Source organism: Ovis canadensis, chromosome 21, assembly GCF_042477335.2.
Source record: "Ovis canadensis isolate MfBH-ARS-UI-01 breed Bighorn chromosome 21, ARS-UI_OviCan_v2, whole genome shotgun sequence".
In the NCBI taxonomy this organism is placed as follows: domain Eukaryota; kingdom Metazoa; phylum Chordata; class Mammalia; order Artiodactyla; family Bovidae; genus Ovis; species Ovis canadensis.
The window spans coordinates 18,329,081-18,344,738 of NC_091265.1; the positions used below are offsets into that span (position 1 = coordinate 18,329,081).

The following is a 15,658-nucleotide window of genomic DNA, read 5'->3' on the forward strand; positions in this document are numbered from 1 at the left end:
GCTAAAAATGGACAGGACAGGCCACACACTGCTATCTGCCTGAAAACCATTCAGGACGGGATCAGTCCAAGTGAAGCCAAACCAGGAGTTAAAAAAATGACCTCAGTATTCAAAGACTTTTTTAAAAAAACTCACCCCAACAGCCTGTTTGTGAAAAAGCTATTTAAGTATAAACATGTACCTAATTAGATTTCTTTTCATTTGGTAAACAGATAATGTGCAGATGAATTAACAGCATGGAGTTAGAGCAGCATAACTGGTGTTAGGTGCTGTGCTCAGACAAAAGCAAGGCAGGGAAGCAGGTGCCATGGCTTAGTGAGAAACGGCCTCGTACCAGGCAGCTCGTCCTTCTGTGTTCATGTCTCTACTGCTCAGGAACATTCTCGGAAATCTGAATGTTCTGGAAGTAAATCATGATTAGTCGGTTAGGCCAATCAAACCAAATTCACCTACTAACTATACGTGCTGACTGGTCCATGAGATTCTAACATTAGTGGTTACTTAAAGTGGAAGAAGAAGGAAAATGGACAGTTCACCTCACAAAATATCAAGAATAACATCACAATGAAATGTAAATGTTAAGGCACTTCATACAAAATAACACATCAAAAGTTAAAAAAATAAATTCTCAGGCACAGGCACTGTGAAATGTGGACAGGCACCCCTCCAACAGTCTTGTAAATATGCAGCTGTGTTACTCATGGGAATATTTATCTTGCGAAGTGTTTCCTCACATGTGGTGCCCGTAGACCTTGCCATCACTGTCACTGCCCTGCAGCTACAGCTGCCCCTTCATCGGGGTGATCATCTCTTACATGAGGTGGAACTCCGCTTCCTTTTCCAGCAAAAGCTGGTCTTTATTCATGTCCTCATTTTCCACTTTTCTGCCACCTCTCTTGAGCCTCTCTGATCAGAAGTTCTCACAGTGAAGGTCCTGGCTCACCTCTTGGAGATCCTGCACGCGAGTGATGGGCATTGTCCTCAGCTTCATTCATTCTCCACCTCCAGGATGCCCCAAGCATAGAGGTGGCCTCTGACCTTTTTGCCTTTGGCTTCAGTCAGCTGATTGGATCCAACCACAGAGAAAGGGATGCTGGTCTTGAAAAGTCTAGTCTGCTCTTTAAAATCTTCATCTTCACAGGACTCCGCATCAGGTAAGCGACAGACTCTGATGTCACGTTCCTCGATTTCATCCAGAATCCTTTTCTTCAGGTGCTCCTGCTCCTTCAGTGTGCGCATGTAGCCTTTCTCAACAACAGGCGCAGTGCTCACACCTTGCTGTGTCTTGCCTTCACAAACGTAACATACAGCTGCTGACATCCATGTCTGAAGGGGGAAATGAAGTAAAAGCAGCAGTGCACCCTGTTACTGACCATGCGCCTCTGTTCAGACCACTCTCATCCTGCAGGCACTTTTCAAACTGCCATCGATGACTGTTTTAAAGCAGTCCCTGCAGTTGATGGTGTGCCCGGAGCCCGGTGTGTCCAGCACGGTCAGACGCAGCTTGACCCCGCGCTCTTCAGTTTCAACAGTCGGAGCCTCAATTTGAAGAGTTTTTGCAATTTTCTCTGCAGCTCCAGGTAAGACTCTTTCTGGGTAGAGGTCAGTCAGCAAGATGAGGTTTATGACATCGATTTTACGAGACCCAATTTGCCAACCACCACTAGTATGAATTCAAAACCTTTTTTCACTGATTTTTAATGAACTTGATTTGGGAAGATTTGCAAATCCAACATATCCAGGAGTTTCTGGATTTATAAACGGAGTTGGTTGTTCCTTAGACATCTTTAGCAAAGTTTTGTCAATCCTACACTCACCAGAGAACTAAGATCGACTGACCACACGCAGTGTACCCACCCAGCGCCCACCCTTGGCTATAACTTTTACCAACCACCACTTCTGAGTTACTGATCAACCCGTCCTCAGCGGCAAAGATGTCTATGATGCTCTTCACAAAGACTAAGGACTTTCATTGATCTCTCTCTGCCTCTTGGCAGAGATTCCCAGGGAGCTTCCCAGGTGGTGCCAGTGGGAAAGAACCCGCCTGCCAATGCAGGACACATGAGACGAGGGTCATCCCTGGGCTGGGAATTTCCCCCAGAGACAGAAATGGCAACCCACTCCACTGTTTTTGCCAGAAAATCCCATGGACAGAGGAACCTGGTGAGCTACAGTGCATGGGGCAGCAGTGAGCCAGACAGACTGAGTAACTAAGCAGTAGGAGCACAGACTACTAGACACCTTGATCATTTCCTTGAAGGTGTGTATATCACTGTAAAATCTGTGTTCTTACAGCTAGAAGGATATCCTACCGACAGATACTATCACTTGCATACTTTTTGACGTCACTTCCAACATTGTGAAATAAAGACCAGAATGAGTCTAGAGGAAGCACACACCCTTTACAAGAGCTCAGCCACAGAGAGTATGTACAGATAGAACCCTAATGTGCATCAGCTGAGACCACACCTACAGTCTGCCTAGATGGACAGAAAGTGAAGTGAAGTGGCTCAGTCGTGTTCGACTCTTTGCGACCCCGTGGATTGCAGCCCACCAGGCTCCTCTGTCCATGGGATTCTCCAGGCAAGAATACTGGAGTGGGTTGCCATTTCCTTCTCCAGGGGATCTTCCTGACCCAGGGATTGAACCCAGGTCTCCTGCATTGCAAGGAGACGCTTTAACCTCTGAGCCACCAGGGAAGACCCAAATGGATAGAACCACATCCTAATGGACTGTTCTCCTTCCCCTTCTCTCATCTATCCATCAGCCTAACTATCTATATAAATTTAAAGACAATTGCTGAGAAAATAGTGCTATAAAGAGTCAGAGTTGTCGGAGAAATGTTTAAAAAGACATATGTTCAAAATATTCCTTGCCCATTTTTCAGGCAGGAACTTGTGACCAATTCATACTAGGTACTTTCACAGCTTAGGAAAAGAAAATACACATAAACAATTACTGGGTTCTCAAAGTTTTTGTTGCAAAATTTAATGTAGCCTCCAACTAATTTTTTTCTCCCCTATAAAGAAGTTATTTTTTAAGTTCTCACCCCTGTTCATTAATTTGGTTGCCAATCATTCACATCCCTCTATTTCACATGATGGATGCTACCAAGAAAAATAAAAGGAAAATGCATTATTAAATTTCAGAGAAGTATCAACATGCATGTGATAAGGAACATCCAAATACTGCCACGCTCACATAACTAATGCTCACTTCCCCTCATTCAAAAAGAGCTGCTTCTTGCCTCCTTTAATGTCTTTCATAAATTTGTTCTCCAGGGACTGCTTGCTGCTGTTAATTACGCATATCAACTCCCGCTATGCCAGAGGAAACTTAATTATTCTAATTTTCAAGGTCATAGAAATATCCAAAGGTGCCAGTTTGGCAGTCCAAAGAATATCTGAGCTCAAGGGAATCAGAAGCAGGACTTGCCGTGGAAGGCTGGTTACACCCTTATCCACAGAGCAGTGCAGGAGGTTTGCTAGCTTCCCAACCTGAATTAAATTGTTCAGGAGGAGCTTCCCCTGAGTGACCAGCCAATGACCCTGACCATAAATAGGAAACATTTCTTTGCAACATGTGGGCAGGGCAGTTTTCTTTCTAGGGTCCTTCAAAGCTGCAACTTCTTTCATACAGGCAAGAGTTTACCTTTGCAAAACCACTTAAACTTTCTTGCTTAACCACTGAGGTTTCGGCCATGAAGACAGAAAAGAGAGAAAGAGGGAAAGAAAGGAAATGCTCTGCAGAATTTCAAATAAAAGCTGTTCTACAGTTTCTGGGAAAAAGTAACTCCAGAGTAAATTTCCAGAAGACCAGCAAGAATCAGAATACTGTTTTAAATCATCCTGATTTCTTGAGGAATCCTTAACTGGAAGCCCAAGATTACCAAATTTTCAATACTGTAATTAAAGGATGAGTTTCTAAACAATGCACATCTATCTGGATAATAACATTTCAAGGGAACATAACATAAAAAATGAACACACTTTAAGTTTAGGAAAGGATATTTTAAGCTCCTTTACTAAGAGGTAGGCACTAGTGGTAAAGAACCTGCCTGCCAATGTAAGAGACAGAAGAGACCTGGGGTCAATTTCCGGGTCAGGAGATCCCCTGGAGGAGGGCATGGCCACCCACTCCAGTGTTCTTGCCTGGAGAATCCCATGGACAGTGGAGCCTGGTGGGCTACAGTCCTTGGGGTTGCAAAGAGTTGGACACGTCTGAAACAACTTAGCTCACATGCAAGTAAGTACAATTCTGGGATTTCATGACTTCTGGAATATAACTTCTTATTCATTGGAAGTAGATGCTAAATTGCCATGTCGAGCTCTGCTTATAAGATTTACCTTTTCCCTCCCATTTTCTAAGTCTTGCTGCTGCTAATTGCTTCCAGCCCTGTATGGTTCATAAAGCCTTTCAGTACTCAGTGGCTGTGATACTAAGTTTCCTCTAGGGCCTTTATCTAGCTCATTCATAAAGATCTTCCAGGAAGCCTCCTAGTGGAAAATGCACCCATAAATCCCTCCACCATCACCCACCCCTCCCCACAAAGCCCCAAGGAAGCTGAGCTCTGAACATGAACACAATTTGAGAGCAAGTTCTCACCCCTGCCGGATATTGTGTATGCTGTCCTTAAAGAAAATGCCATTCAGCTATCTAATGCCAAAAGTTTTAAAAATGCAATTCAAAATGTAAATAGTAAGCACCATGATAATCACATGGGAAAGAAGGGAATTTTAAACAATAACAAAACGTTTCAAAACATTTACTGGGTCCTCAGCTGGCCTGTCAAAGCTGAGAACATCAGGTCAGGCAGGAGGCATACAGATGGTTGGTGCTAGGGCAGCATTCCTCTCTGGCTAAGGAGATGGTATTGCTGGGCAAGAGATGGCATGGGGAAGGAAAACAAAGTGGAAGTGTTAGTTGCTCAGTTGTGTCTGACTCTTACAAGAGCCTGTAACCCACCAGGCTCCTCTGTCTGCAGAATTTACTGGGCAAGAATACTGGAGTGGGTAGCCATTCTCTTCTCCAGGGCATCTTTCCAAACCAGGGATCGAACCTGGGTCTCCTGAATTGCAGACAGATTCTTTACTGTCTGGCCACTAGTGAAGCCCATGGGGAAGAAAGCTGATAATCTGTGGTCTAAAAGCAAATTTCTGAGACGTGGGCTTTGGTGTACCAGATCAGTCAGTTTGGAGGGAAAGAAGTCTAGTGGCCAGAATTTCATGAGAAGAAAGTGACCCATATTATGGACGACAAGCCCACTAGAACTTTCAACAGAGGGTTAACAACAAAAGCAGAGGTAGCAAAATTAAAGGAGAAAAGACAGACCTATTCTTCTTGGACAGTTCATGTAAAATTATGCTTTGGATTCTAAAGGACAAATGACCTTTTACAGCTCTTTCCTATGTCAAGGTTCCAATTTTTCCATGTGGAGAAAATCTCTGGCTCAGCCTAAGGTTGGAGAGTGAAAGGATTGTATTGAAGTTTCAGCTCCACTGCTAAGGAGCAGTTGAAGCCTTTTGCAAGTTACCGAGTTTCTCTGTGCCTCGGTTTTGTCATCTGAACTTAACCCTACACTGTTTTCACGGGGACATATTTTCCCAAAACATGCTCCTATGGCCTCTCTCCAACACCTGACTCATTCCATTCATCTCCAGTTGGAGTGACGCGTGGTTAAAGCACACTGGGGAGAAAACCGGACAAACTCCATTCAGCTCTACACCCTTCCTCCTGAAACTGAGCGGTCCACAGAGAGGCCAGTGCAGCTGCCCCTCCCAGGCCTTGGACGCTGCTGGGGTCAGGGGACCAGGTGAAAAAGCTTCCACTGTGTTTGGGACCGGCATGTGCAAGTCCTGATTCTGGGGTTCATTCTTTGAAAGCTTGTTTGGCTCTGATGGTAACCTACATCAGCCACCTTAGCATCTCTACAATGAAGATGATATCCTGGCCTCCATCTTTGCTCTTTTATTTCCCAAACTGTTCAGAATTCAGGCTGAGAGGGGCAATGCTCTTTCGTGGTCTCTCTCGGGCATCCCCACCAATCTGCAGGCGAACAATCAGGTTGGTGTGAGGAGTAAATGAGGAGGCATCTGAAACCACCTACCACGAAGTCCCATTCAGGGTCAGATTTCACAACAAGTTGGCTGGATCAGAATCTTTCATCCTCTTGCTGAACTGTTCACCTCCATGCCAACAGGCCAGCCAGCCATAAGGATCTCCAGACTCAACACTAGGCTGGCACCTGCCTAGCCACATGCAGCCCTTGGGAACCATCCGGGCAGCAAAATCTGATCTTTGTAGTATATCTTAGAGCAAGAGCACAAAAAACAACAGAATTCAGAGATCAGTGGCTCTAAATTGAGTTTGAAAGTGAAAGTGTTAGTCACTCAGTCATGTCCGACTCTTTGTGACCCCGTTGACTGTAGCCTACCAGGCTCTAGGTCCATGGAAGTCTCCAGGCAAGAATACTGGAGTGGGTAGCCATTCCCTCCTCCAGAGAATCTTCTGATCCAGGGATCAAACCCACGTCTCCCACACTGCAGGCAGATTCTTTACCACCTAAGCCGCCAGGGAAGCCTACAAAGTGGGCTTAGTGACAAGTCAAATCCCAGAGACTGACTGGAAAGAGCTGGGAAGGAGGAAGCGTGAGAGCACAGCCCTGTTTCCGCAGCGCCTCTCAGCAGGCAACACTGACAAGACAGTAAGGGCGCGGAGGGAGTCCAGCCCCACCAAACACTCCAGCTGTGGTTGAAGGAATCTATCATGGAGAATGAGAAGAGAAGTTGGAATCCTGAGCAAACACATCTGCTAAAAACGAATTCATGTTCTAATCTCAGAAATGTGTGGAAGCGTAATTCCTGTTCTGCCTGCAATTATGTTCTGTACTGCCCAGGTCTATCGGAGTGCAGACTTTACATCTTAATGATTAGTTAGAAAGATGAACCATTCTTAATGTAAAAAGTAACTGCCTCCATGACTTTAATTTAATAACAGAACAGGCTCAGGGCTTATCATTCATAATGCTATACATTTTCCTGCCTCTAGAAAACAAGAAACCTTCCAGAGTCACCTCTTAAGTGGAGAGGCACATAAATCCAGGTGCAATCATGGAAAAAAGAGGGGAAGGAAAACTTGGCAAGAGCAAAACTGACCATTCAGCTCTCCACAGGTAGGTACATTACAAAAGCTAACATTTACTGAATGCTTGCTTTTTCCAAGCACTTTCATAAATTACTTTCCTTAATTTTCACAACAAACTTTGAAGGTAGGTGCTATTTTTACCCCCACTTCACAATTAAGGGAATCGGCCACAGTAAAGCAAAAAGACTTGCTCAAGGTCATATAACTAGTATGCAGCTGAGACAAGCAGCCAAACCCAGGCCATCTGGCCCCAGAATGAGTTTGTTCAGCCACCCACAAGCCCTCCCTCTGGCTCTAGAATGAGCCTTTAAAACTCCAAGCAGATGCGAACCTCATTCTGAACCTGCCTACCTGTCAGTGTGTTTGCAAGATTACAGTCAGCCTCCACCCTCTATAAAGGTACCAGTGCTCTAGGCAGGCCTATCTTCCCCTCCCACTGCTCAAGAGATTAGCCTTGGATGAAAGGAGCCATTCTGGTTCTTTTCTTTCCACTCCTCCTTCCAGAAATATTTCCACATCCCTGACTATAGGTCCTGGCTCATAGTGGATGGACACGCTTATATGAAGACACTTGCTCTGGCAATGTACTCAGGGAAACCTTGCCCAGATTCAGCAAAAGAAGTGTGTTGTCTATTTCCAAATAAGACCAGGGAAACTTCACTCTGTGCCTTGTCCTCCTAGGACTATATAAAAGTGTTACCTTGCTCTGTGCAACTACTCTATGTCAGACTGGCCTCAAAGGAATTTTTGTTATAATATTCTTTAGCTGTTACCGGGCATTTAGTGGGCCAAGCTGGGACATCTGGAAGAACCCCACCTTAATTTTGTCATTCAGTCTCCACCTGCAAGTAAATACTGTCGTCACTTTACAGAAAAGAAAACCAATTCGAGGGAGTTCAAAGTCTTCCCCAAAGTGACTCAGGGAGTGAAAAACAGAAAAAGAGTGTTAGTCCAAGTCAGCCTGACTCCGAAATATGTGCTCTAAACTACCAATATAAATATATACATGTATTACATTATATATATATATACACACATATATATACATATATATATACACACACACACACACACACACACACACACATATATATATATTAGGCTTCCCTGGTGGCTCAGATGGTAAAGCATCTGTCTGCAATGCGGGAGACTCGGGGTTTGATCCCTGGGTCAGAAAGATCCCCTGGAGAAGAACATGGCAACCCACTCCAGTATTATTGCCTGGAAAATCCCATGGATCGAGGAGCCTGGTAGGCTACAGTCTATGGGGTTGTAAAGAGTCGGACACGACTGAGTGACTTCACTTCTACATATAAATATATATTTTGTGTGTGTATGGGATTTCTAGCTAGAGAATATGTGAATAACAATTATTAGACTACATGCAATAAACATTTATTTGCTATAAATTTCTTCTGCAATATGTCAACCTGTGTAAATTTAGAGATGGGTTTTAAAGAGGATAGGCAATCTCAAAAAGTTTACAAGCTCAGTGATTTAATTTAAAAGATAGGAGGTGCTGAAAATGTGAAGACACAAGCTTGCAAATCCAGATGCGTTACTCCAAGGACTATCTTCTGACACTTACTTTGATCACGACCTGGAACTATTCAAAACCACACAAAGGATCTTTAGATAAGTGAAAAACTGAATACAAACAAATATGCTCCATTTGCAATGATTAAAAAAGCATCAGCAGGTTGAAGTCTAAAAGATAGTAGGCAAAACAAACTTAGTTTTCATATTAGGATGGGATTATGAATATAGCTTATGGACATATGGATATCTTTACAATTTAATACATAAGAAGAATTACTATAAAAACACATTATATTCAAGAAAATCATGGTGTATTAGTTTTTCATAAGTGAAAATAAGAGAACTGTGTAGAGGCACCCCTTACTCTAAAAATATTTATTGTGTAATTTCTGGTCTTTGATTGGGAAGCATGTTTGAAATATGATACTGGTTAGGAAACGTAAACTCCAAAATCAGTTAAAAATTAAATATAAAAGAGAGTAAAAGAGACTGAAAAGGGGCTCACGGAGGAGTCGATGGGTAAGCTTAGGGGCAGTAGAGGGTATAACTGTTAAGAGTGTACATAGGCTCCGGAGCGGAATTGCCTCCGCCACTTCCCAGCTGCAGGACTTAGGGTGATTAAGCTAACGCCTCTCTTGTTGTTTTGAGATGACAAACATAAGCATTTATCATTCAAGACAGATGTCAGTTATTATTTTGACACTGACTTTCACTTGCCATAGACTTTTTCTTTTTTTCTTCCAACCTGATCTTGTTTGGCTGGGGAGCAATAGCTTTGTGTCAATGAAATGTTGCATGCATATATGCCTATACATAACAGGTAAATTTCCCAAAGAGGTAGATTACTGTATTCATAAGGAGGGATGATTAGCAAACAAATGGATTAGAAGTTCAATTTACACTTCAGTTGTGAAAGACACAATTTGTTAGCATCAGACCTTTTGCCCTAACAGCAGGTTTGAGAAAGAGAAAATACTGATTAACCTCAGGTCATTACCACAAAACACCAAACTGCAAAATTCCACTCAGGTATGACCTAAATCAAATCCCTTACAATTATACAGTGGAAGTGACAAATAGATTCAATGGATTAGATCTGATAGAGTATCTGATGAACTATGGATGAACGTTCATGACATTGTACAAGAGGCAGTGCTCAAGACCATCTCCTAGAAAAAGAAATGCAAAAAGGCAAAATGGTTGTCTGAGGCCTTAGAAATAGCTGAGAAAAGAAGAGAAGTAAAAGGCAGAGGAGAAAAGGAAAGATATACCCATTTGAATACAGAGTTCCAAAGAATAGCAAGGAGAGATAAGAAAGCCTTCCTCAACGATCACTGCAAAGAAATAGAGGGAAACAATAGAATGGGAAAGACTAGAGATCTCTTCGAGAAAATTAGAAATACCAATGGAACATTTCATGCAAAGATGGGCACAATAAAGGACAGAAATAGTATGGACCTAACAGAAGCAGAAGATATTAAGAAGAGGTGGCAAGAATACACAGTAGAACTATACAAAAAAGATCTTCATGACCCAGATATCCACAATGGTGTGATTGGTCACCTAGAGCCAGACATCCTGGATTGTGAAGTCAAGTGGGCCTTAGGAAGCATCACTCCCAGTGTCCATAACACTTTCATCTTTGAACTATCTAATGATAGAAAAGGACATGGGGAAACAATCACAGATCAGAAACCTGAATAGGTTCCTTTGGTGGTGGAATTATGTGTACCTTTTCCTTGCTGAAGACAATACATTCGTAATACATATATACATAGACACGTGCTGTGCTATGCTGAGTCGCTCAGTTGTGTCCAACTCTTTGTGACCCAATGGACTGTAGCACGCCAGGTTCCTCTGTCGATGGGGATTCTCCAGGCCAGAATACTGGAGTGGGTTGCCAGTCCCTCCTCCAGGGGATCTTCCCAACCCAGGAAACAAACCTGGGTCTCTTGCATTGAAGGCAGATTCTTTACCAGCTGAGCTTCCAGGGAAGCCCATACATACACACATACCTAGAAATAAATATTCAGCCGTTCTTATCTAAAATATCATCAGAATCACTCACAGACATTCTTAAACACAAACTCCTGCCCCGCCTCCTAGAACTCCTAGATTCATAAATCAAAATTTCTGTGAATCTCTATTTTTAAACAGATATTCAAATGATTGGAAGGATCAGCCACATTGGACCATTACTGGGTCCTGTGGGATGACTTCCTTTACTCTGAGTAACAAGCTCCATAATCCAGACCCTGGATGTAAGGTTTGTTATTCCTCCTGAAAGGAATCAGTTGGGGACAAATCTGGGGACAGACAGTGTAAATGGTGATTCTCAACCTAAACAGTATCAGAATCTTTGGGGAAGTCTTTGCAAAACACAGCCACTCACATCCTGCCCCCTGCAATTCTTACTCTATTGTTCTGGGATGGTACCCTGAGCATCAATTAAGAAAAAAAAAATTCTAATGTGATTCTAAACACGGCCAGTTTTGAGAGCTACTGATTTGAAACAGTATACTAGTTACTAGGGCTGCTATAACAAAGTACCATAGGCTGGGTGGCTTAAACAACACATTTTATTTTCTCACAACAGATTTTATTTCCAGAGGCAAAGAATTCTAGGATTAAGGTGTCAGCAGTGTTGGTTTCTTTAGAAGCCCCTCTCCTTGGCTTGTAGGTGACATTCTCCATGTGTCTTCGCATTGTCTTCCTGAAGTATATGTCTATGTATACATTTCTCACTTTTTATAAAGTCACCAGTCAGATTGCATTGGGCCCATCCTAATGGTCTTGTTTTAATTTAATTAGCCCATTAAAGACTCAATCTCAAAATATAGTCACATTCTGAAATACCAGAAGTTAGGACTTCAGTATATAAATACAAGTCAGCTAATAACAGTTTGTGACTTTTGAATTTTATTGTGTGTTATCAAAATGACAGAACCTTCTCCCTGTAAGACAGAAGCTACCTGGGAAGCGCTTCAGTTCTTCAGTGACCACTGATCTCCCCACAAAGCGTCTTTGAGAAAGGCAAGGGTGTGGGCACTGACTCCTGCTATAATCAGGGGCCCTGAGCATTCTTGTCTGATGTCTGTGAAACTGACTCATCCATTCTTAAAGAGCACTGTGCCTCTGTGAAAGTAATGTAAATCATATTCTGCATTATTTTCCCCAAGAATAGTCCTTTAACATCATTAAAATATTTTTCTTCTTCAGAACCTAGTGGATATTTTCTGCTTTGACTGACCTGAACTCTAACAATTAACTATGTTTCATTCATTCTTTGAATGGCACAATTTTTATTATATTTCTTTATCAAATATTTCAATATAGTACTCACTCTGTGCAGAACCCTAGTTCAAGTTTTTTTACAAACAGATTAGCTCACATTGTAAACACCACACTGTACCTAGAGAGCTAGGAATGTTGGATAGAAAAAAACGTCAGCCTTTGAATCAGAAATTCAAGCTCCAGCTCTCTTACTTAAGCTATGTAACACACAGAAAACAATGTCACACCAAAGAGTCAGTTTCTTCACTTGTGACAACAACTGTCTCACGAACTCACTTTGTAAATTATAAAAGAATAAACTCCTTGAGGGCTTCCCTGGTGGCTTAGATTGTAAAGAACCCACCAGCAATGCAGGAGACCTGGGTTTGATCCCTGGGTCAGGAAGATCCCCTGGAGGAGGGCATGACAACCCGCTCCAGTACTCTTACCTGGAGAATCCCATGGACAGAGGAGCCTGGCGGGCTACAGTCCATGGGGTTGCAGACAGTCGGACATGACTGAGCGACTGACACACTTTCAAATTACTGGAAGGACACTGTTATGATCTTTTCCTCTTCTTCCGCATCCTTCCCTTCTTCCTCATTTCTTATTCCCCTTCTCATTATCCCTTTTACTGATTAATATTATTATAAGCCTACCACCAGTAGCATGGCAGTCTGGAGAAAGGACCTGAAAGAGGGCTCACTGAGAAACAGTCATCTTCCCACACAGAACAAACTGGTTTCCTGCACAAGCCCTTCAGGAAAGAGCTCAAAACATAATGTTTTAGAACGAAAATAAAATACATGCTTTCTGCGAGGCTGGCCTTGGTGACTTGAAATATTAACTGGACAGTCCTCAAGGGTAAGAGACCGCATGGCTATTCATCTCTGGTTTTCAGCTTCTCTTCTCAGGGCCAACCAAGTCAAGGGTCCAAATCACATGCTGGCAACAATTCAAAAGAATCCAGGAGGATCTGAACGTTTCTATAAAAGCAATTTTTTTTTTTTTTAAAAAGCATGCTGTGTTAAGTTCTTAGAACAAAACACATATGTTAGGAATTTTCTCAGTAGCTCCGTAGCATCTGACAATACTGTGTGGTGTGCACTTGGGGGACTTTCGGCTACTGACATCCCATCCCTGCTCCCCAACAGCGGCGCCAAATTTGGAAAGCTTATTTTTAGAAACAATCAACTAGGAAGAGCCTCTCTACTCTCAAAAGACTGATCAGCTGAATTGATTTTTCTCTCCCTGATTTAGATTTCAGAATTATATTTCCAGCTTTGAAAATACAAACTCACGAAAAGTGTACAAGACATGAAACTATTCCTAGACAAAACTTTTAATGTAATTATGTTTACAATTACAATAGAATCAAGACAGACACAGGAATGATCAACTTTTGGCCAGTCCATTAAGAGACAACCATTGATTTGTGTTTGCCTATCACTGTAGACTTTTCAAAGGGCTTACGTGTATCACACACTGTTACATTTGTGATCAATAACATTTCTCGGAAATATAAGGGAAGGCATACCTTTGTTTCAGAGGATTCTAAAGATCATACACATCAGCCCCAAATCTCAGCTAATAGGTAGTATGGGAAAAAAACTACACTATATAGTGTCCTCAGATGTAGTTTGGGATTCACAATTACCTGCCAAGCTTCATCAGAGAAGTAGGACACATCAGCTTTTTGATTCAGTAGCGTGAAAATATGGCCTCTCTGGGTACCAGAGCAGCAGGCAGATACAAACATATTAAAACACATTAAATGCAGGCAGTTGCACACAGTGAAAAGGAGCTTGACTGGGGTCCTGTCTTGATTCCCTTTGCCATCAGCTTTGCAGAAAATTTCAGGGGTCTCTGCACCTGAATGCTGCTTTGTAAAGTGCACTGAGTCTACACTTGCCAAGCAATTTTTGCTTCTTCAATGTGGAGAAAGTATGGACACAGCTATCTTATATATGTATGTATGTATGTGATTTCCCAGGTGATGCTGTGGTGAGGAATCCACCAGCAAACGTAGGAGATGCAGGAGACATAGGTTTGAGCCCTGGGTCAGAAAGAGCTCCTGGAGTAGAAAATGGCAACCCACTCCAGTATTCTTGCATGGGAAATTCCATTAACAGAGGAACCTGGTGGGCTACAGTCCATGGGGTCATGAAGAGTTGGACAGGACTGAGCATGCACCCACGCACAGCTATGTATGCATGGACGGTGGCATTGCGCATAGCAATCTGAATGCCACGTGTGCCCACATATGCTTCTGAAGTGTTACATCTCACAAGAAGGCCAATCACTTATTTCAGGGCTTCATGTCCTCACAGAATCTCTCATGCAAGAGACACACTGTTTTTTCCAAAACTTTTTACATCCGAAGTAAGCCCTGGTTCATGAATGTGCCTATAGAAGATGGGCGGCTGAAAGTAAAAGTAAGTCTCCGAGGGTTCCTTCTCAAATTTACTCAAGTGGCTTCACATCCAGGAAACTGATGACGTTCTGGATAAAACACATCCCTCCAGGGTTCCCGATCTGCAGGGACTGGATCTAGAATTACTCAGTTGTTACTATTTATATTTTAAACCTGAACACAGCTCCACTTGCGTCTGTACATTAGTTAAGGAATAGGAAGAAGACAACCGCTCTATAATGGTTTAAACACAGACTCCCCTAATAGGCACAAGATGCCATTTTGAGATTTAAATCAGCAGGACAGACAGCCAGTCCTCCGGGTTCTGATAGGGAACGATGAAATCAATCAAGCGGCTAAAGACCATTATTAAAGCTCGGCGGCACCCACTGTGGAGTTTCCACTGGTCATATTCATCCTTCCCCATCTGGGGGTCAGCTGTAATTTACAGTCAGTGTTAAAATACTTGAAGAAGTATTTGTCATCTTCCAGGTACCATTTATTGCTTTTGATTATTCATTTTTCATTACTATGGGAAAACAAGATTAATTGTTTCAGAAGCAATTGCTTATATTAATCTTTTAAACACATGCTCCACGTAAAGCTGTCAGGGAAACATGTATAATTCCTGCTGCCAAAACGGCCATAGATAAAAGTAAAACAACATGTAACAATATGATTCTAGAGTCCATCTGGAGACAGAGGAACAGGTCCAGAGAAGATACAGGGTGTGGGCTTCCGAGAATGGGCGGGGTTGGGGGAACGCTGGAGAGTGCATTTATTAGAGCCAGCAGATGAATTCCATGAACGTTTTAATTTCAATAGTCATTTAAATTAGCTCTTTATTTAACTGTGAAATTAGATTACTTCTCTGACTAACGTGCAGTACACTTATGAACTTAATAGACGACAAGGAGTGAGGCGGGAGCTGCACCATATCTTTGCATCCAAATAAATTGCCTCATTGTGCTGGGAGAGACTGGAAACAACCACCTCACTTTATTCAACAGGAGCCTGAGATCCAGAAAGTTGAGGGATGTTCCTGAGGTCACAGAGCTAGCGAACAGCAAAGCCAGAATTAGAAGCAACTTTCAGAGCAAGCCTATTCCATCAGACAACTCAATTAAATGTGTATTTGGATAATTGGGGGTTATCCAATCATGAAAGCACAATCATGGCTATGTTTTTGGTAAAATACTACTTTCCTTTTGACTGTCCCACCTTACTTAAATTTTCCTTCATATTGGCTGATTTCTAAGACATTGCATGGCAATCTGTTCTCTGTGTGTG

At 42.4% G+C, this 15,658-nt stretch overlaps 1 protein-coding gene and 1 pseudogene across 1 annotated transcript in view; both read right to left on the minus strand.

The window, feature by feature from the left end:
• Positions 1-15,658, minus strand: part of FAT3 (FAT atypical cadherin 3) — an 813,871-nt gene that overhangs the window by 549,355 nt on the left and 248,858 nt on the right. The window lies entirely within an intron of this gene.
• On the minus strand, positions 731-1,785 carry LOC138426455 (septin-2 pseudogene; annotated as a pseudogene).